The 24,262-nt window shown below is 34.4% G+C and overlaps 1 protein-coding gene across 3 annotated transcripts in view; it reads left to right on the top strand.

The window, feature by feature from the left end:
* The window catches only part of ATXN1 (ataxin 1), a 654,648-nt gene that overhangs the window by 246,967 nt on the left and 383,419 nt on the right, over window positions 1–24,262 (top strand). For all 3 annotated transcript variants that reach the window (XM_051970650.1, XM_051970648.1, XM_051970649.1), the window contains exon 6: window positions 20,985–21,044. The gene's annotated coding sequence lies outside the window, so the exon portion shown is untranslated. The remainder of the gene's footprint in view (window positions 1–20,984; window positions 21,045–24,262) is intronic.

Genomic DNA, 24,262 nt, shown 5'->3' on the forward strand with positions numbered 1-24,262 from the left:
TGTTACCTCCCAGGATTGTTATAAGGATCATATAAGATATATGTGTAAAATGTTTTACAAACTTTAAACCTCTCTATAAATTCTAGCTACTACTATTACCACTACCACTATTGCCACCATCATCATCATTATTATTATTATTATTATCTATGCCCTGCGAGGCAGAAAAGAACATGAACTAGAAATGCATCACAACTTGGAATGATGCCGTTTCTTGCTTGTTAAAGATGCATAGTATATGCTGCTATTTGAAGAGAGCAATTTAGATTTATATTAAGGAATGAATAAATATGATGTGGTGATGAAATCTCATCTAGAGTGCATGCAGATTTATATGCTAATGATTATGTGTGTATGTAGATGGCGGCGCTTTACTACTGCAGTGCAGTGAATGATATTATCTGTATCTAAATAAAAGCCCTGACTAGAAACTTAGGAGTCTGAGAGGAGAGAGAAAGAGAAAGAGAGAGAGAGAGAGAGAGAGAGAGAGAGAGAGAGAGAGAGAGAGAGAGAGAGAGAAGAGAGAGAGAGAGAGAGAGAGAGAGAGAGAGAGAGAGAGAGAGAGAGAGAGAGAGAGAGAGAGAGAGAAAAACAACTAATGTCACCTACATTTACCATTGGGATGTTATACAAGCAGTGAAAAGAAATCTTACCATATTGCCACTTTCTAATATGTCTTTCAGAAATCCAATGACTTCACAGCACTTGGAAAAGTTAAAATAGTTCTGAAAGATCAGAATTATTTTCTGCTGGGTGCATACGGAAGTTGCCCAGCTACATGGAGAGTATCATTTAGACTGTATGTCCTGATGCTTAGATTTTCACTCTTTTACCTTTTCTGGAAAGGCACTGTAGTGGAATAGTTAGAACACTAGACTTTGTTAGAACACTGCAGCACAGAATGTTTCTGTGTAGAGATAGTTAGCAATGAGCAGAGTACTTAACCACCGGATCACTAGGAAGCATCAAAAGGGGGATTGGAAATGAAGTCTTTGATTGGAAGCCAGGAAGATCTGAATTCCAGTCCCCTTTCTGGGCTTGATTCTTTCCCATCTCTGCACAGAAACATTCTGTGGTTCCATGTTTGCTAATTTAATAAAAGTCTACACACTTTATCTTGACATTCAAGCTATAAGGTGGCTCTTGGCCTTGCTTTTTGATTTGATTTCACATTATCCCTCTTCAAATGCCTATTGTGCTCTAACTGAATCAAACTATTCAGTATTCTCTTCCTCAGTCTCTGCTCCTTATTTTCTCTTTTTCTGTTTATCTCATTCCTTCAGCTATACATGCCTTCCTTCTTTTTCTGGCTCTCTTTGCTGAAATTTTATTTATCATGCAAAGTTCAATTCAGCTTTTCTTATTACACTTAGGCAGAAGTTCTCTTTCTTGTGAATTTTCATACTAATTTAAAAAATAACTCTTATGATACTTTTCTCTTTCTGCCATGAGTAATAGTTACCTGCATGTATATTTTATCTGCTTATTAGGTCATACATTCTTTTAGAGCAAGGACCATATCTGATTCATATTTGTAATGCCTGCAACACCAATTTTTGTTGAATGGATTAATGAGTTCTAATTTTTTTTACTCAGTCTTTTGCTTTGAGAGATAATGTGGTATTTTATAAAGCATTTGGAATGAGAGTTAGAAGTGATAGATTTTAGTCCTAATGCTGCTATTAGTAAATTATGGGACTTTGAAGAAGTTGTTTAATTATCTGGACCTTAATATCCATATAATATTATAGAATGAAGGGTGAAAGGTATCTCAAAAGCCATCATGTCATAGCCTCCATTTCACAGATGAGGAGCCAAGGTGCATATTGGTTAAGTAACTAGCCAAATGTTGACCAGCTAGTCAAAGCCAAAAGTAGAATCCAGAAGCAGTGCTATTTCCAATAAACTGTGCCTCCTACCTTTACTTTTAGAATGCATCTCTCCCAAATCTAAAACTTGTTGAATTTTAGGTATCATTGCCTGCTATAGTTAAGAAATTATAGATTTTAGATCCAGCTGCAGAATTTAAATCCATTTGCAGTCTTTGTTCCTGGCACAAGACCCTCATAGAATTCTACTATTTCCTCATATTTGGCTTTTTAGAAAAAATGTCTGAGTTAATCAGGACTCCTATCAAGTACTAGCTCAAAAAATACTGAGGCATTACCCTAAGCAGCAATGCTTATTTCCAATTAATATCTCTCTGAATGACTCTATTCTAACTTATAGCCCTCATAAAGTACAAAAGCTCACTTTTGTCTGCTGTTATTGGTCAGCCTTCCTCTCCATATTCAAGAATTAAGAGAAAATGGAGGGAAAAGATATAAGTATATTTGAAGAGAAGGTAAAAAAAAGAAAACACTTTTTGTCTCTCCCTCATTAGATTTTTAGCTGCTTGAGAGCAAAAACTGTCTTTGGTCTTTCTTTTGTCCCTCCTAAGCACTTCTCACAGTGCCTGGTGCATATAATAAATGCATAAGAGATATTTATTAACTATCCCATTTATCAATATAGTATAAAGGAAAGAAAATTGAATTTAGAATTAAAACTTAGATGTTAATTATAGCTTTATTCTTAATGTCTGGGGAAGGCTGCTTAATTTCTCTTAATTTCAATAAAATGAGTTTGGGTTCCTTTGAGGTCCCTACTGGTTCTAGATCTGTAATCTTAGGACCCTGTGTCTTTCATTTTATTCAGGAGGAAGAGAAAAGGACTGCTAAGGACAAGGGAGGGTTGCTATTCTTCATAATGGCCAAAAAATATAAATCGAAGAAAAGTCACTTTTTTGCTAAGTCCTAGTTAAAAATTCTAGTCCACAGGCTGCCACTCAGTAGCTTGTAGTGCCTTTGACTCTAAAGTCTCTCAATTTCATGGTAGCATCTGGAGAAGTGATAAAGGAGAATGAAATACTTGAGGAGGATTCTAAGTATCCTTGTCCCCTCATTCTCTTTCACAGGTTAGTTGTGGTAGTACCTTGCTTATCTTCTCTTCTGGGTTCAGGCTTCACATTGCTTGTGAGTCATCCACCCTTAGTCCAATGTACCAGTGTGTACATTCACTTGGACAAAGGAAAAAGGCCCAAGAGAGAAAGCCTGTGTAAAGATCCTGAGATTTCTGCAGACTCAGGTTTTCTTCTCTTTCTTGTTTTCCTCCAGTTTGAACTTGGGCTTCCTCCCAAATGAAGCTGTGGCTTTGCTTGGTGAAAGGCTATTTTATTGTTGGTGTACCATCCACCTTTGAAGTTGTAACTTGATTCTGATCTGTGAGGGAATGTTCCTTTGAGATGATGTCTGTCTGTTGATATTGTGCAGAGATCTCCTGTATCGATTGATGATATGACAGTTCTATAGTGGGAGGAATGATGTAATCCTTATCATGTTACTCAAGTCCATGACCTTGAGGCAGATCAATTGACCCGGCAACTCAGGTGAATGACTGGTTACAAAATGTCTACATTTAAATCTGGTTAAGTTTTAATATACTTTTTTTAAAAATAGAATTACAAGTGTGCCACATGAGCCCTAGTAAAAATCAGTATTAATATTTATGGAACCATTCAGGTTTCAGTGAAAATGTTCAAGGTGAGTTTTGCTTTTCTTTATTTGTGTCTTCCCCTGCCCTTTTCTTTTGGCCCAAATTTTCTTTTAAATATTGATGTCTATGAAATTATTGGTATAAAGTTCATAGCATCATATATAGGCTTTTTATAGCAAGTTTGGCTGTTTTCTTTTTTGCAAAATACACATACACACACACACACACACACACACACACACACGAATGTATATGAATACAAGTAGCTAGGTAGCGCAATAGGGAAAATGCTAGACTTAAAGTCAGGAAGATCTGTATTCAAATCCTACGTTGGACAGTTCCAAGTTTGAGGAAGTCAAGCTTTCTTTGTCTTGATTACTTCATGTATAAAGTAGAGATGACACCCAGTATTTACCTTGAAGTGTTGTGGAAATCTTGGTAAATATTAAAATGCTACATAAATGTTAGCAATGATGATGACAGAGAAGAAAACTTCTCTAATAAAAAGAGTCTGTTTATGAAAAGGTTTCAAAAAAGAGTTATAAATGGTCTGTTTATTTAATTAGAAATTTTCTTTAAATTAAACATATTGTACAATCAAATAAGACTTTTTGAAATTATCTGTCAGATACTCTGGCCATTTTTCCCATCTGGTTTCTTCCATGTTGTAAATAGGTTTAAGTCTTGGGTGGAGGAGATTATTAGGGACAAGATGGAAATAGTTGGTGTTAGCATTTTTAAAATGTAAGTGATGGTCTAGACTAGGCCTAAAGTCCCACAAAGATACACAATGTTTGTTCCTTATGGGTACTTGTTTTTATTGGGCAAATGTCATGATGATACTCAAGTATCTCCAATAAGATTTGAGCCTATATTCTTCCCCTCCTTTGGTACCCCGGCTTGGAATCTTGACTCTGTTAATTAGAAGCTGTGTAACCTTAGAAAAGTAATTTAATTTCTTTGGGCCTGTCTTATGGGCAAAATGAGGGATTTTATGTAAAATGAGCTCCCAGATCCCATTTAAGTTTACATCTGTGATTTAATGATTGCCTTAAATATATTTATAGGAATATATTGAATATTAGGTAATCAAAATCTACCTCTACTCCCCTTGAGGGGGAAAAAAAAAACTTTAATGTGGAAGAACACTGGATCTGAAATTACAGAGACTTGAGTTCAAATCAAGTCACTTTTGCTTACCATGGTCAACTCATTTTAACCTTTCTTTGTCTCAGTTTCCTTAAATGTAAATTGAGGTTGTTGTGAAGATCACATCACACATTTTTAAAAACTTTAACAAAATTTAAAACATTTAAAAAAACTCTTGGCAAGGAGTTAAAGCTTAATAAATTCCTATTCTCTTGCTTTCCCTTTCCCAAAGCTGACAATGATTGAATGAAGATAATTCAATTCAATCCAACAAATACAACATAATTCAGCAGGTGCAACAATCTCATCACATTTGTGGACCTCCACAACAGGAGACAGATTGCTGATTTCAAAGAATATTTAAAATGTATTAAATGGAATAGTAGTTTTAATGAAGAATTTCTGAGGAACCAACAAGTAGGATTCATGGAAGTTACAGATTTTTTTTTTTTTAAGATAACATCCTTTTACTGTGTCCATTTGGTGGAGCAATAACTGTATATTTTGTATTGCAAAGGAAGGTGTTGAAATCTTTCCAAATCAACATTGAAATATTGGATAGAGTAAAAGCCAATGTGCTATCCATGAGGTAAAGACTGGTGACCATTATTGAGCTGAGTAGTTTCCTCAGCAGACATTGAATTTTACCTTTTATATACTAATATCCATTAGTGTAATGCTTATTATTTGATGGAGTACTTGAGGAATGTACAGATAAAAACCTTGGCAAAGATTTCATCTTTCTCTGCCAAAGTGGGCAGTCTTTGCAAAAGAGAGAGAGAAAAAAGAAGAAAAATTATGTTTTAGGTCTTTAAAACATATCCTTGCTAAAAAAAAGATGCCAAAAAATAATCAGACATACTATTGGGCCAGATAAATAAGTGCATTATTGTAATGATGGGTGATTGTTTTTGGTTTCAAGTAACTTAGCAACCATAGAATAAAAATCAGTTGTTCATAGGTTTTCTGCAAATACAGGTTTGTTACAAATCACCCTCTAGGAAAATTTATGGCTTGATGCTATAAAGTATGTGTGACCTATAATCTATATGTCTAGAACCAAATTAAAATGTAATTGGGAAATATTTAACAAAATAAATAAAAACACAATAAAGCATAAGCAGCATTACATTTTAAAGCTCAATCAATATGCACCCTTATGAGATTCTTTTGTAGGAATTAATGGCCTCTGTTTCTATTTTTATTCTTTTCACTACTATAAAGGACTTTCAGTTTTTAAAACAATGAATAATTTGAGTAAAAGTCATCTTTCATGACATTACTTTCAGTGCTACGTGGTCTAAAGATGCTCCTAATTCTAATGGTTAATCTTAGAGGTACTACTACTAATCAGATATCAGTTGTTTCTATAATTCCCCCAACTTTTCCCATATAATAACTGTGCCTTTGGTAAGCTTGTGTTAAAGGTTCCTATAGCATTATAATACAACATTGGGAAGTAGTAGAAAAGCCAATGAGTTAGTATTATAGCCCTCATGTTGATGGGCTCTGCCAAGAAATGTTTATGTGCCTCCAAGTAGATCAAGACAGAGAACAAGTTAAAGCTGTTCTTAAATTTGTTAAATATCCCTTTTCATTCTTTGTTGTCCACTGGAAAGTCTTGAATTATTTCAGCATGTCATTGAGAGGCTCAGACAGAATGGAAACTATGGATAGGAAATATATAGATGACAATGATGATATGCTTTAAGAAGATGAGCTTACATACCAACACTTCTATTAAAGTACTAAAAGCAACCATTTTATTCACTTTCACAATAGTATCCTAAACAATGGAATGGAATAGAATGTTAAGGCAATTATTAAGTGCTTAGTCTGTGCCAAGTACTGTGTAAAACATAGGGAACACAAAGAGAAGAGCAGGACAATCCCTTCTTTCAAGGAACTAACATCCTAATTAGGGGAAACAACACATGCACAGACACACATGCACACACATTTTAAACATTAAAAAACAGTAGTAGGATAGCTTATTTTTCAGAGGACTACTTATTTCTGAACTCCAATGAATTTGAGGAAGACAAAAATGTTTATTACTAATTATAATAATAATAACAATAATAGTTAAAATATATGTAGGTCTTTAAAGTGTACTAAAAGCTTTACAACTTTTTTTTACAACTAGAACCTCTTGACAAATCAGCAACATATTTGTCACTCTTATCCCCATTCGCCTTCCAGGGACTCAAAGTTTGTAACTGTCTAAGGCAGGATTCCAACCCAGATCTTCTAATTCCAAATTTATTTACTTCAGTGAGGAATAACTGAAAGATCTTTGGTGATTCACCATTAACTAATTATTTAATCCATATATTCCATATATATTCTATGCGAATTGGTATCTCTCCACTTTAGAAAAAAAGGCCACTGGATTGTAGAGGTTTGCTTTATCCTAAGCATGACACAATCATAGAAATAGTTGAATATAACATTGAAATAACTGAGCATCACCTAATTGGACAAGTTTTGACTCGAACCTATGAAAAACTGTTAGGGCAATGCACAACTGAAGGACATAATTATGACCTTCTATAAGTCATCATGAACCTGGAGGACCATTTTTCATTCATCACTTTCTCATATATGAATCAGATTAAATGCTCCTTGGATATTCAGTTTGGTCCTGACAGCTATTCCACTAGTTCCATGACAGAGGATATCAGGTTTGAAGGGTCATAACATTTAGGACTATAGTTGTGGGAAAGCCTTAATGGTATTTCTTAAAATATAGTACCGGAGCTCAGTAAAATATTTAAAGAGCCAGGTGGATCCCTTATTCCACTTATTCTTTTAGAAATTCCTTCATACTCAAATCTCTGGGATTGTCAACAAGTAGATCCAGGTGGCTAGAATCAGTGTTCCTGATAGTAGGTTACCAAAAAATAAAATTCCTCTCTCTCACATCTTAATCTTAAAACATCACAAAAGTTCTGGTCCTAGTGAGGGACCTCTGACTTAAGGTCCAGTATGAGTCATAGCCAGAGAGTGCATGTATCTGCTACATGGCACTGCTTTAAGCAGAATCCGATTTTACTCAAGTACCACTCAATAATTTTAATATAAAATCCCAGGCCCATTGGGAAGAAGAAGAGTGGATTATGCTCAGAGTGAATGCTACTTAGTGACTTCCACTCTGTCCTGTATGAATTTGGTCTTTTGGATCATCAGTTGAGTACAGACCAAACTGGACTATCAGCTATTCTTTCAACAATACCATGGAGCTACATGGCTGGAGGGATACTTTTTGCTGGGTAGTGACCGAGTTTATCAAATTCACAGTGATTTCCAAGTCTACCAAAATTGAAATATCATGTTTAATTTTGATAAATGGGTTATAAATTGGATTATAAGGACATCGATGTGAAAATATTGTGAGAGGAAGTAAATTTTTTTTTTCCCTGTACTTATAGGGAAAGGTAGGCTAGTCCATAGATGTCTTGTGACTAGGTAGGGCTTAGTTGAAAGGATAGATTGGAGTTATTATTTTCCAACTTATTCCTAGGGGAACCAGAATAATTTCAAAAGGATGACATGGCTTTGACTTGTGGCAATTACATTTTTGTACAAGTTTGCTAGTGTTAACCTAGATTAATTTGTGGCAGGTAAAGAACTGCAAATACCAGTACTTTAACAGATATGTACCATTATCAATATAGGTACTCTTTCCAAGAGTATAGATCACAATTTTATCCATATTTTCTTGGATTTATCCATACCCTGCTATAAATCCTCTATAGACAGTAAGCTAAAGGACTTCTGAAAGTCTCTTAAAATTAAGTGAGTCTCAGTACAAACCATAAGTTGTTTTATCGTCTCTTTTTTATGTGTCTGACCCCTTTCTCTATCTCCTTTTCTGATTATACATCTCTTTGAAGATATATTTTAAACTACTTTCTGCATGCAATTCACCATCAGTGATGTGCTGCAGTCCATTTTCCCCACTATTTAAAACTCTTCATTTTGCCTTGTGGGTGGCCTGCAATTTTGATTCTTTGAAGGCTGTGGTCTTCCATGATTAACAACCATATCATGTCACTGGAAAGATATTGATGTTTTTTAAAAGGATAGACTCTTGTTTCAGGGAGAGGTTTGGGTCATTAAAAGGGTTGTGCATTTTGTTAAATACAGTTCAGCCTGCTACTATTCTCCTGTTTAATTTGGAACTCCATTCACTGTCTGTTTACAACATCTGTTCAAAATAAATGTACTGGTGGACTATATATCATGGATAGTCTATACAGCAGACATTCCTCATCTACTTGGTTTTCCTGTGTGGATTGTTAAGATGTTCTTTTGAGTGGTTGTAGATATCTTTTTAGGAGATTGTGGTGTTCTTGGACTTGAGCCAATCATCACAATGTTATCTGCAAATAGAAACATCTGGAGGACTTCTCTATCTATAGGGAGTTCTATTTGGAGTCTGCATGATAATGGCAAATTCTTTTGTTGAGACTCCGCCTCTCCTTATTCCATGATTTTAGTGAGAGGACTCTCAAATAAACTTGTTTCCAATTTTTGCATCTATCAAGAAATCTAAAATGATATTAAAGCATTCATGAGACACCTTGTTAAATGAGAGAGCTTTTAAAGTTGCATTTTGCTGTAATGAATGCATGATTTTAAATTATTTTTTAAAAAGTCAATGAACAAGGAGCACTTTTTTATATTGAAATTTTGTATTCTTTGCACAGTTCACTCTAATGTGTGATGATAAAATATATTCTTATGTAGAACCAAAGCCTATTGCATATTTGCATCAAGTATCCCCTCCTTGAAAATGTAAATCATTCTCATAAAGATTTATGGAAGTGAGAAAGTAGGCAGACTTGGCATATGGGCACCTATTTACATCATTCTTGATCATCTTGTTTTAGTAATAGTGTAGGGCTATCTTCTGACCTTTCAGATAGGGTGAGAATTATTTTCTCAATATCCAATACAGACTACCTATTAAACTTTGGCTGATATGGCCAAAACTTTGAAATATTTATCCACCAGGGAAAAAGTTTCAGGATGAGTCCTAATTAGGACCCAGAAAGAACCAAGATAGCCTGTTATGGTTTTTTTTTGCTTATAAATAAGGGAATGAATTTTGCCATTGGAAAAAATTTTATATAAGATTTATTTTTTTTTCAGATAATAATTTTCTCTTTTTTTTCTACTTCTAAATTTCCAATTAAAAAAAGTAAAAGTTAAAAAAAAAAAAGCAAAAAATGGGAAGAGAGGGAAGCCAAATCCCCTATGACAAAAAAAAGTGATTTTTAGGGAAAAGAAATTCTCACATTGACTATGTCCAAAAATGTATTTCTCATTCTCCCTTTTAAGTCCAATACCTTACTGTAAGGTGTTACATAGCATGCTACATCATCAATCCTCTAGAATTGTATTTGGCCCTTGCATTGATTAGTGTTAAATCTTTCAAAATTCTTTGTCCTTACAGTATTTTATTATCAATTGTCCTCTTGGCTCTGCACATTTCGTTTTGTATTAGCTAATATACATTTCATGTTTCTGTGAAATTATTGCACTCATCATTTCTTATGGCACAATAATATTCCATTAATTCATATGTGATCATTTATCTAGCCATTCTCCAATTGGTCAAAGAGTATTTGTGTACAGTTATGCAAGTCTGACTATATCACTTAAATACTCCGTTAACTCCTGTGATTTTCTATTACCTGCAAGATCAAATATAAATTGACATGAGATATGGGGAGTTCTCAGTCCATAAACAATTTGTTATGCACCAGAAATCTTGGGAGGTTACCAGTCTACCAGCTGAAAGAATTTGGAATTCTATCTAAGTGTCCTGAGCATCTACTACTGTGGCCAGTTATGGAATTCTCACAGAAACTCCCTCAGAGAATCACCAGTTCTATAACACCAGGCCCTCACTTCCTAGGACCCTGTTTATGATGAACACTATCTCTGACTTCAGCAAGAAGAGTCTTGCAACAGTGTTTATTGATGAGAAATTTGGATTAGTTTAAACTTGAGCTGATATGGATATGAAATAGGATGCTGGCAGGGTGAAAGGAGAAAGAAGACTAAATTTCAAAGATATTATTAATGAATCAGCTCTCCAGATCTTAGAACTTTTTTATTCAGGAAATGTTTATTGAGAAGCTATTGTTTGCAAGGTACTGTAGGGGATATTTTCCATATGATGTCAGATAAGTCCCTTCATCTTTTTTAACAGCGGTGTTCTCCAGTATAACATAAGGATAAGATTATTTGTATCATTTACCTCAGATAGTTGAAAGAAAAAAGTATTTTATAAATCTTAAGGTATTATGTAAATGTAAGCAGTTGTTATTGCTAACATTGTGGAAAGATACATAGTCCCTGCCCTACAACTTACAAGCTGGTATTAGATAAGGTTTATTCTCTAAACAGAAACTTTAATGATAATATAACTATAAAAATGAATTATATTGTATGTATTTGTATTTTTCTATTTAAAAATTTGTTTATTTTGAATATTTTGATCCATCTAGGTCTAGAGTGTCTAGATACCCTTCCCATAATGTCAACTTATTTATTCTTTTTATGATTCTTCTTCATGTATTTTCATGAATCCTTGAAAAGAGTTTATAAGGTGGTAATGAGGAGAAGGATCTACTCAACATGCTGAGGATAAAGGGAGCAGAATTTCTCTAGTTATCCTGACATTTTGTCAATAGCAATGAATGCATTTGGGCTGTCTATCAAAAATAGTTTGCCTTCATTAAAGAACCATTGTAATTATATATATTATACACACACACACACACACACACACACACACACACATACACACACACACACCCATCTTTAATACAAACCTTTATGTGCTACTTTAATTCTAGTTACTATGAGAATAATGGGTGATGATGATAAAGATTATGATGATGAACAAGGCCTTGAAAGATATATAATTTTTGTTTTAATTGAAAGAAGAAATCTTGTACTGGGATAACAGCATGAGCAAAGCATGGAGGCAATAATGGGAACAAAATGTAGAGCTCATTGGGATCTCTGAAAGATAACAGGTAGATTAATAAAGTCTGGCAGCACTTCAGAGTTAATGTAGTTTGATATCCACATTTTATGCCTGAGGAAACTGAGTGTGTAAAAGATTGGATCCTAGGACTCAGTTGTATTTACTCCTTGCCCAATGTTCCTTCAGTATGCTATTAAGAAATCTAATATAATCCTTTAGATTTTTGTTTGTTTGTTTAGAGGGAGGCAGTAGGGATAGCATAGAATTCCTTAATTATCAAAATCTCAATATTCTACCTTGAATTTTAAAAAATTCTTTAGCTTACAGACATCTATATGTATATTTGTACACACACATATACATATAGATTCTAATATTGCTTCTTGTCTGCCACATATAAAAACAACAACAAAAATCATCACCTACCCTTTGTTCACAAAATGTGAATGAAAATGCCTTGTTTATGCTCACTGGCCATTGCATTGCCAGCCAAGCAAAACAGAAGATTCTGCAGTTACCCTGTAAATTTGGGACAGTCTCACAACCCATCTGGATAATTGAGTCAGAACCATATGGTCTGAGATTTCCCAGATAATTATGTAACTTTCTAATTTGTTTTGATTTCATCGACATGGCCTTACAATAGACAAGGTGTCAAAACAGAGTCATTGTCGCACATGGTCATTATTTATTTCAAGGAACAGGTGTCCCTTCTTACTGAGTTGATTTAGTAGTGTGCATTTATTCCCTTCAATATCATGTAATGAAATTAGATAATCTACCTTCCAGTTGATTGATGAATGAATAGTATCTTTTTTGCATGATAATAGGGACAGACTTCATACTTTATCAGTTTGACTTACATCTTTGTCCTGACTTAAGAAGAATTGTTTACATGGAAAAGGCTTATTATGTAGCACCTGGGAGAATAGAATGTCATAGAATTAAAGACTCATAATATCGTAATGAGATGGCAGTGGAGTGGAGTGGATAGAGGACTGACCTGAAGGAAAACTTGAAACTTAGCCCTGCTACTGACACATGCTATTAATTGAACCATTTGGAAATCATTTCATCTTTTAGTGCCGTGGGTAGGTGTGTCTAAGTCTTCTGAAAAACCAGAATCTAGTTGCTGATCTGGATCACTGGAAAGAGTTTCATCATTTGAAATTCCCTACAATGATGATATCACAGATCCAGAATCTCCCCAGAACAACAAATATAGTCTCCAAGCTATTTAAATGAAATCCAAATGCATGGAATTGAATTAGGTGTGATGCAAACTTAAATTTGCAGAAGTTTATGTTTCATACTTTAGGATTTAAAGTCAAAAGGGACTGTCAATATAATTTGATCTTCCTGATTTAATTGAATTTGCAACTCAAAGTTGTATACATATAGGCACATATTTATATAGATTTGAATATATAACATATTAACACTTCTATGAATATATATAAATAGAATAGTATGTCCAAATGTAGAAGTAATGGGAGTTAAGGAGAAGAGAGAGAAAACTTTCCCATTTCAATAGGAAATGATGGTTTCTAACTTTAATCCCATAGGCCTTACTCATATAATCTATAGTCCTCAAAATTTGATTCACCCAAATAATATGCTTCCCTCCCTTCTGTGTCATAAAAATAATGATTTTTTCACCCCTCTGGAATGTTTTTTTTACAAAGCTACAACTCTCTTCTTGATGCAAATTTGCTCCACCTCCCAGTTTTAACACAAAGTTGAGCCTTTGAATTGCAGCTTTTAAAAGAAAGCACAAAAATAGTTGATCTAATTTTACTAAGACATATGCAGACCATGGCCTCAGTTCTACCTCCTTCGTTTCTCAAGCTTTCTTATGCATGGGGATATATGTTATGCATTATCTTTCCATCACAATTATTAGCTATTGCCAGAGAGGGGAAATAGAGAAAGGGTAGACCCATAATCTCAGAATTAGATGGAATCTTAGAAACAATTTAATTTAATCTCCACTTAGACTAGAGTCTAAATTATACCTAATATTTTTTAAACTTCTCATTTTTAGTAGAGTTGGTAAGTCACTACTACATAAATGCCAATGGTGTCTTGATTTAACTCAAATTTAGATTCTAGTAGAACAAGTAATATTGATAATACCTTGAAGATTGTATTACTGATTGTTTTAAAGCCTGTTAATATCTTTGCAAACCTTCTGGGAGATAGGTAGTTATTATTATTTCTAGGCTGTACCTAAGAAAACTGAAAAAGAGATAGATATACACTGACAATCTAGTTCACTGATGTTTTTTACCTTTTTTGTCTAGTGGAGTGGTAAATACCTACTCCAATAAATACTTATCGAGGGAAAATATTCATTCAATTAGTCATACTTGCAGAGTATACCCTTCTGGGTGCTGCAACAATATTTCTCTACCATATACTGCAGGAAATCCTAATAGTCCTAAGGAGACTTTGTTAAATTATGATGGACTTACGACTGCTAGTATGATGCAATGTAGCATAATTTTGAAAGCGATCTGGACAGGAGTAAGATAAACATGGATTCAAAAGCTAGTTTTGATATTTACTATGTGGCCATTCTGAACCTCAGTTCCTTTTTTTTTTTTTATAAAATGAGGGGTTCTTTCCATTCTGTGGTACCACTGATAATATAGTGGCCAGATGAAATGCAAATATTCTTTATATATACACCTTCCTTTTCCTAAGTAGTACAGTTTATCCAATCTTTGCCAATTTCCCTGGACAGATCATATGTTTCATACTAAATTTGATTGGAACCTCTCCAACTTTAAACTAAGATGGAGAAAGAAAGGAGGGGAAAAACATAGCCAAAGAGATAGCATCAAGTAGGATTGTGATAAACAACCTGCTCCTTAGGAGCAAATACTGATGCCTATTTCATTTCATCTTGAAGGGAAACCAAACACTATGGAGAAAGAATGCTGCATATACTGTCAGATTTAGTCACTCTATTAATTTCTGCTGAATTGTTGTTGTTCTTGCTGTGGCTACTGCTATTATTGTTATAAAGGAGGGATCATTGCTGGGGTAGAAGTGCTTTGTCAGGAAATGACTGATATAAAAACAAAAAGTATCAATAAAATTTAAGGGATAATGTGTTATCTTTCAATGTAGTAATAATGTATATTTTCCCTTCTTTCCCTAGAATGGATTTGAATTTTCTATGACAGTAATTTCCAAGTTCTTTAGATTTCTGACATGATTCCTTGAGAGTAGTATACTATTTAGCACAGTACCTGATACTTAATAAACTTTTCTTGACTTGACTTTAAACTTTTTATTCTAGGTTTCATGTGTTAGTACTTAAAATTTTTTAATTGTTGTTTTCTTTGACTTTATTCCCAAATTACCATATTCTTCTTAAATTATAGGCTATAACATTTGAAATGACTTTGAGCTAGTCCTGGATCACAAGCTACTTGCTGGACAATTTCCATGTGTATATTCTATAGGAATCTCAAACTTTACGTGTCTATACCAGAATTTGTAGCCTTTCTAGGCCAGAACTAGTATCCTTTCCTTTAAACTCAATCTTTGCCCCAATTTCTTTGTTACTATTGAGGAAACCACCATCCCACCCCAGGTTTAGAACCATAGTATCACTTTTACTACATATTCAATCAATTTCCAAATTTTGTTGCTTCTTCCTTTACATTATTTCTCATATAACAAACATTCTTTCTCCTTTGTAGTCAGTCTAGATCAAAACTTCTTAATCTGTGGGTTGGTCCTCCACGTGGGGTCTTATAATTAGAATGTGGGGGTCATGAAATTATGATTTATTATCAGTAAATGTTTTACACTGTATATGTATTTTATATGACTATGTACTTGGGGTCACATAAAAATTCCTCTGATGAAAAATAGTTCCGAGTGGAAAAAGTTTACTCTAAATCAGCTCTTTATTCTATATCACCTCGGCTGTTGTAGGAGCCTTTTGAACTCCTTGCTTCAAATCTCTTCCCACTTCAGTCCATTTTTCACCATACCTATATAGTGATTTTCCTGAAGCACAGGCATGATCAGCTCACCAAACACCACTATTCCCCTTTAGGATGAAAGACAAACTCCTAATTGGAATTTAAAGCTTTTTCCAGTCTGGTCTCTTCCTACCTTTCCAGCCTTCTTGCTCATTACCTTTCTTTTTGAAATCTGCCATCCAGCCTTTTGAGCCTATATGCTATTTTTCACGTAGGAGATTTTTAGATTCTTTCTCTGTGTATTTGCACAGGCTCCTGTGACTAGAATATAGATACCTCTTCCTCAACTATATTTTTTAGAATCCTGTGTTTCATTAAAGACTCAGCTTAAGTACTACCATCTACATGAACCCTTTTCTTATAATTATCTGTTGTGGTGTGTGTGTGTGTGTATATGTTATATACACATGATATATACACAGATGAATATATAGAATATTATTTATAGTTTTATATAATATTGATATATTATATCATGTATATATAAGATACACACATATACATACATGTATGAAAAGACACAGATAATTATGGACAAATACATCTTTTCTCTCCCATTACAATGATGGCTTCATTATGTTGGCATTGTTTCATTTCTGTCTTGTCTTCCATAGACATAGTTCTTTTATCTATTATACATATAATGAATGCTCATTGATTGATTCCTCTTCCATACTAGTATATAACTAGTTGTTCCCTGTCATTTATTTTTGTATGACATTTTTGCTTGCTAAGAACATGGCTCTAAATTTGCTTAGATTCAACTTTTTTTTTACTTCTTACTATAACATCCAATATATCATGGTTCTTTTGAATTCTTATCATGTCCTTTGCTGAGATACTTTATCACCTCTTCTAACTGGATCTCATATAGGAACATAATGAGCAAATTCTCTTGTTCATCACCTAGTCATTAGTAAAGATTAAAAGGACTCCCATGTTTTGCTCACAGACTCAGTCTAGTTATTTCATTTCAATCAGTCCTTCAAATGATTGGATGTCCAAAGATATGTATAAAACTCACTCACTTGTGCTGAAGGTCTAATGGTACAGACAAGGGAGATATCAAGTGTACTTACTGTGACTAATGGCATCTAAATAAGACCAAGTTCTTGCCTTGTTGTTGTTTATGGCTTTCTCTGAGCTGCTTTGAAAGACTGTGCTTCAATGATTAACTCTGAGTCTAGGTCAGATGAGAATGTGTTCTGTCTGCCACGCTCTGATAGCTTAAGCACAATATTAATAGGGGTTATTCAAGATCTTCTATATGCTGATTCTAGGACTGTGTGTTTATGACACATAATCATAAAGATTCAAAATAATTGAGAGATATTTATCAATTTGTTCCTTTTTCTGGTGAGACTGGCAGGACTTTTATTCTGTTGTGTTGTACCTATGCTGCCTGGATGGTACCTTTTGACTTTTCAGTGACTTCTGCAGAAAGTCATGAATAACTCTTACTCTCTTGGGAGTGATCTCTCTTTTCACGTTAGAAAGACATGAACTTGAAAAAATGGCCAGCTGGTGACCATTGATGTTATTGTTAGTTGCTTCACAAAGGAATTGAATTGAATTTTTCTGTGATGCTGAATTCTTGAGTAGAGGACAGAAAACCTATGGAAAGACACTACTAAAATGAGAGATGGAATGTTGTATATAAGGTGCACCAAGATATATAGTTTGTAATTTAGCATGCCTGAAGACATATATAGACTGGAAAGAAAACCTAAGTCCAGACTGTGAATATCCAAACAAAGAAATTGATATTTTATTCTAGAGGCATTAGAGAGCCATTGGAGCTTTTTAACTGGGTACCTAATCTCATACTTCAGCCATACTTATTTGGCTTCTGGATAAGAGATTAATTAAAGAACAGAGAAACTTGAGGCAACATTGTTTCAGGTAAATATTTATGAAGGCTTGAACTAGAGTGGTGGTGACCTAAGTAGAGAAAGGATGATGAATTTGTGGGATATTATGAAGATAAAATTGCAAGGTGACCAACTTTTTAATATGGTAGATAGGGAAATTTAAAGTGATAGGAAAGATGGAAATTTGAGTAATTAGAAGGACAATGGTACCCTTTGCAGAAGAAGAGAATTTGGGAAAGATGATTTTCTTGGGGGCAGGGGAAGTGGAGTAGTAGAGAGAATGAATTATATTTTAGACATACTGAGTTTGATGTGCTGATCATCTATATGCTATTGGCAGATGTTTCTCAGAAGAGTTGAGTTGTATCTTTCTGTGATGTTGAATTCTGGTGATTGAACACTAGAGGTTGAGAGTGAGAATAAGTTTAAATATCTATATTAAGACAATAATTCAACTCTGGGAGTTTAGGAGGTCCTCAACAGAACAGGTATAGACAGAGAAGAACCAGGACAGAGTATTAGGTTACATCCACAGCTGAAGGACAAGACATGATTGATGATACTGCTAAGGAGATTGAGAAGAAATATTAAGTAGAAAGAAAACCAACAGAGAATAGCATTGTGAAACTTCAGAGAGAAGGGAATATCCAGGAGCAGAGAAGAGTCAACCAGTGTCAAATGTTTCAGAGAAATCAAGAAGGATGACTGAGCAAAGGCCTTTGGAATTGGCAATTAAGGATCCAAAGTTATCAATGTAATTTTAGAGAAAGCAATTTTAGTTGTGATAAGGTCACATGTCAGAATGACATTCTTTAACCCATTGCTAAACCTTTTTACAGATAATATGTTCTGATATATTTGATGAAGTTAAGACACAGAATCCAGATTCTTTTGAAACTCAAAACATATTACATTGATTGATTCCTCATCACCTACCAAGCCAGTCAGTCTTTTATGAAGAAAATTAGACTGCCCTGACAAAATGTGTACTTCAAAATGTACTACTTGGCAATCGTTTAAATATTCTGACATCTTCCAGGGTTTTTATAGGTATCCAAGTTTAAATGAAAGATTTATATAATATCTGTGGTCACTCAGGGATGTATAATTTCTAGTTTACCTTCTGCTATATCATTTAACTACTTCTTACTTATTTGTGTGTATGAAATCAAGATGGTCATTCATCTTCCTAACTCCAAATGTATGATTTCATGCTTACCAGAAATAGTTTTGTCCAAAATTATCCCCAGAGTTTAAAAATATCATGTCCACTCTTATAAATCTAAGCAAATGAGATAATAAGGCCTTTTCTTATTTTTCTAATTACAAGTATCCTCTGAAATTATTTTGATTTTAGTTTGATTTTGTAAAAAGTGTGTGTGTGTGTGTGTGTGTGTGTGTGTGTGTGTGTGTGTGTTTGGACAGAGTTATTACTTGTTTGTTTTGTCCTACAAGTTGTATAAGCAGTAAAACTGGGGTTTGAACCCACAAATTTTGAATTTTGTATACAAGATACTTTCTTATGCCATAGTGCCTTATCATATATTTGTTAAGCCCAAGGAACTATATACTCTCAGGTACAAAAAAGTATAGAATATGGTCCTTACATTACCAATCTCATTGATTGATTAAATACTAACATGAATGGTATATAGAAAGTAACCACAAAGTTAAGAAACTCAATAACTTTTAAAACAGTTAGAAAAGGCCTTTAGTAGAAATTTTGATGCTCAATCACCTATGACTCTGCCTTGCTTAGTTATGGTTAGTTTGAGCCCCTGTGCTCTTTCATGTAAATAAATGGCAAATTTCTGTTAAAAAAAAAAAAAAGAATTGAGCTAAGCCTTTCAAGAAGAACAGAATTTAGATAAACAGAAAAGAGTATTGCACAAAGGATGAGCATAAAGAGGGCTATGAACACAATGTATACATGGAAACATCTGTTACCCAGAATTTTTCTCTGAAACTAATTTTTTTAAGGTCAGCAATTCCTCCTCCAGTCAACAAGCAAACAAACATTCATTAAGGTGTTAGGATATGCTAAGCACTTTACTAAGCACTGAGGCTATAAAGAAAGGCAAAAACAGTCCCTGCTTTTAAAGAGTTCACTTTTTAATGGGGGAGACACGTAAACAACAATGGACAAGGAAAAAAAAAAGTGGAGACTATAAAGAAAAAGTAATTTCTGTGGGGAAGCATTGAAGGACCTGAGAAAGGCTTCTTGCAGAAGCTAGGATTATAGCTGAGACCTGAAAGACAGGGAAGTTAGGTGATAGAAAAGATAAAAGAGAACTTTCTGGGCATGAAGAACATTCAGGGGAAATGCATGTAATTGGGAGATGGAGTATCCGATGCAATGAATGACATTTAATCAAATCTCATGTTTTTGTAAATTCAAAATTGTAAAGAACCTTAGAAACTACTAGAATAGACTGTGACTTGGATGGGAATCACTTCTATGGCATTCCTGACGGTCCAGCTTTTGGCAGTCTTTATCTATTTCCCTCTTTCTTTTGAACTTGAGATTATAGGTGATTTTTCTTCTTGGTTCTTTGGCTTCCATGACATCCTTCTCTCCCTAACTCTCTGAACTCATTACCTCCTGTCTGGAGCCTCTTCTTTCTGTCTCTTAATTTTTACTAAGGCTTCCCCCCCCTTCTCTGCTTTACTTCCTCCAAATTAATTTTTTCAGAGATCCCATAGGAGATGAGATCTCATATATTAAATGTCAGAGATTTATCATCAACATTATTTGTGTGTTGCCATCTCTAGCTCTAACTTTTCAACTCAACTTCATCCCCTACAATTTTTCTCCACTTTAGTATCCATCAGTTAAAGCTCAATATGTTCAAGACTAGTTCATCAGTTTTACTGCAAAATCATTTCCCCTTTCCAGCTTCCTGTTTTCTGTAATCTCCTTTACTAGCATCAGCAATTTATCAGTTCCCAAAATGGCCAAAAAAAAAAAAAAAGTACTATCATATTTATCAAAGTATATTTTTAAAAACCTCCTGGGTATAAATTTAAAAAAATGAGTCAGAAAGAGATCATAAAAATATTTCCCAATCTACCATGATTTTCTTTTCCTAATTTATTAGGTCATAAGGAAGATGTACCTGAAAGGTAGTTTGGTGCTATAAGAACAATATCTTATGGTAGTTTCTGTAGATCAAAGGATATTCAAAGTTAGTGACATTTTGGGTACAGTTGAAAGGTGTTTTTCTGATGTATTTTCCAATTCACATTCTATAGAATGTATTAGCCTGTACAGTGATTTTTATTTGTTTTTTGTTTTTCTCCCTTTGCTGACTTCATTTAGTTTTTGCCCTTATTTCATTTAGGGCTTCAGTACTACTGATTTGTGCTTATTTGCAGCATCAACTTAATCTTGGTTTTGATCTTATCTTATTTTTTTTCTTTCAGTTTTCCAAAGAAGTTAAACCTGTTCCTTGGTGAAAAGAAGCAACGTGCTTTTTCCATAAGGTCAGTTTTCATTTAAATCTTATACCCTTTTTTAAAATTTCACAGGAAATGTTTGTTCAGGAATAGTTCTATAAGGAAAAAGTTATTTTTATTATACTTCCTAGCTGAGCTGCTTAAGTAGGCTTTCCCCCTGTACTTTTTGTGTTCAATAAATGGATCTATAGGTGACAAAATGTATTTTTAGCTCCTCAGTCCTCACTATCAGAAGTCTCACAGAAGCAGGGTTTTGTCCTTAATGACTAGATTCTTGTGCTACTTTTTCCATCCATATATTTTATTGTTAATTGGTACCATTGTTGTTATCATTCTAGATAGAATCAGACTCTTTGGTTAAAAGGGAACTTTAAGATCTCTAACTGACCAGCATAAGAGCTGCTTCTAGAATAATTTCAGATAAGTGGTCATCCAGCATTTGCTGGTATTCTTCCAGAAATGAAAATTTCTCTAACTCTGATAACAACCCATTCCATTTTTGGATAGCTCTAATTGTTTTAAAAGCTCTTAGCCAAAATCTGCCTCCTTATAACTTCCCATTAGTCCTACTTCTACCATCTGGAACTGTACAGAATGGTGGCTATTTAACATAGTTCCTTATGCAATACAGATGAAACAGTCTGTTCTGTCTTGCTTCAGTAACCCCTTATTGTCCATTGGTCCTTTATGTTCACCATCCTAATCTTTTACACTTCCTCTTTCCAGTAGATAGTTCTTTAGATATGTGATGAGGGCTATCACATGTTCCCTAGTGCCTCTCCAGAGGTTATGCTCCAAACTATATAACCTCAAATTTTTTAATTGTTCCTCAAATGATGTAGTTGTGAGTCTCAAATACTACTTGATTCCACTTCTATTTGTCAGTGCATTTCCTAAATATGGAATTGAGAAAGAACCTGATGAGGGTAGAGAATATATAGAGAGCTCATATAGAGCTTTCAATCCATTTAGTCCATACCCAGTATAGCCTGAAAAATCTTTTTGGGAAGGAGGGAGTGACTTATAATATATAATTAAATAGGAATATGTCTGATAATTAGAGGAGAGAGAGCAGAGAGCAATGACCAAAAAAGGCATTTAAAAAGACTTCCCCTCAGAGATAGTGGATAAGTTGAACCTTTTTATAAGATACAAATGTGAGAAAAGAATAAATTTCAGGTTTGGGGAACAGCTTGTGGCCAAGATATAGAAGCAAAGAATGGAATGTTAAGTTCAGAAAATAGCATGAAGGCCATAGTGACTAGACTGTAAAACCTGGAAAGGCTGCAGGTAAACTGTGAATAATGTTAAATGCTAAGGTGATGCTCCTGTATTGGATCCTAATGACAACAGTGAGCCATTGAAGATTCTTAGGCAGAGGAATAATATGGTCAGATTTGCATTTTGGGAAGAATTTTTTGACAGGTATTTGGAGAATGGATTAGAGAATTAAGAGACTGCTAGCCAGCTTATTGTTGTAGCCCTCTAGACAAAGGGAAATGAGGGACTGAACTAGGGTAGTAACCATGTAAGTTAGAGAAGAGGACTGATATTATAAATGTCATGGCAATCTAGTTGACAAGAGTTGGAAATTGAGTGAATATGGGTGGGGGAAATAAAGGGAAGAAGTCAAGGAATATGCTAAGGTCATAAACCTGTGAAGCATAAAAATCATTTGGAGAAGAAATTGTGTTATTTAACAAATACATAAATAAACAGACGAATGATTAATAAATAAATGTGGGTTTTACATTTACAATGTTTTTAATTCCAGTTTGAACACATTGAATCTAAAATGCCTATGTGATATCTATTTAGATATATCTGCCAGCTAGTTGATAAAGTGATACTAGAGATCAAATGAGAGTTTAGAGCTTGATATAGGAGTCTGATAATCACTCATTAAAGAACTAATTGTATCCAGGGGATTTGATGAGAACAAGACAAAAGAGAGAAGAGAATAGAAAATAGAGGGAGCAGAGTTAGATTAAGACAGAACCTGGGGATGGATAGATAGATAGGTAGATATAGATATAGATATCCATGATTAGGAGGTGGGACATGAATGATAGTTTTACAAAAGAGCCTAAGAAATAGTCAGAAAAGTAGGAAGAGAACTAAAAGACGGAAGTGTTATGAAAACTCAGGAATGAAGATTAGATTTCTTCCAGAGGGAAGATAACAGAGATAGTGTGAAGGAGTGGTAAGGTCAAATGAAGGACTTTTATGAATTGATGTAAGTGTTTTACAAGAAGCAGGAATGGACTAAGAACAGAGGAGGAGAATAAGGAATAGAAAGGGAAATGATTGAGGAGTTAATCTTCACAAGGAGAGATGGAAGGGGGAAGAGTAACCTCTTTGTAGCAATTGGAACAAAGTAAAAGAGGTCAGTAGTCAGTAAATATTTGTTAAGTACCTATTCTGCCTGACTCTGTGCTGGGTGCTAGGATACAAAGAATGTCCTTAAGGAATTCTCAGTCTATAGGAGAAGACTACATAAAAAGCAGCTGAAAAGAGAAAGGAACCTGGCGCAGAGACATGATGAAATCCTGCACCAGAATGGGAAATTATGAGGTAGCTGTCCTTGATTCCTCCTTAAATGGTAAAGGATCAGAAATCTATAGGGTGATCAGGGAGGACTAGCTCCAATTAATTAATTAATTAATTAAATTTACAAAGAAAGGAAAAAGAAAAGATGACTAGCTTTTATGGTATGAGGATTTCTAGGTCAGGTTTGATCAACCACTTTTAATATCTACTTTTATCCAACTTCCACCTATGACTTCAAGAAGTTATGGCATGACAGCATCCTCAAGCTGGTAAATTGTCTCAATGCTTTAGCTAAACCAGTTGAGAGTAATGCATGGCCCTCAAACCCATGGGTGAGATATGGGGATGAACATCTCAAGCATGTGAAGACTTCCCCCAGTAGAATGGGTGGATGTAAATTTATTCCAATGTCCATGAAGGTGATTGAAGCAGGCACTATGGAATGTTCAGAGCTTGGTGAAACACTGAAGATCATACAGTAACCCCAAGCTATTGGGGCTATTGCCAGTCATCTTGCCATCTACCTTGCCCTTCTGAAAAAAGGTAGTGATGTCTGGAGATCAAGAAGTCCAAAAGAGGATCAGGTAGAAATATTGTCAAGGGATATTGATATAGAATATGACATATGAAGAGGCTCATGCTAAATGGCCTCTATATTCTCAATAAAATATAAGGCAAAGTCTTTTGTAGGGAGT

The sequence above is a fragment of the Antechinus flavipes genome, chromosome 1 (assembly GCF_016432865.1).
Source record: "Antechinus flavipes isolate AdamAnt ecotype Samford, QLD, Australia chromosome 1, AdamAnt_v2, whole genome shotgun sequence".
NCBI lineage: Eukaryota > Metazoa > Chordata > Mammalia > Dasyuromorphia > Dasyuridae > Antechinus > Antechinus flavipes.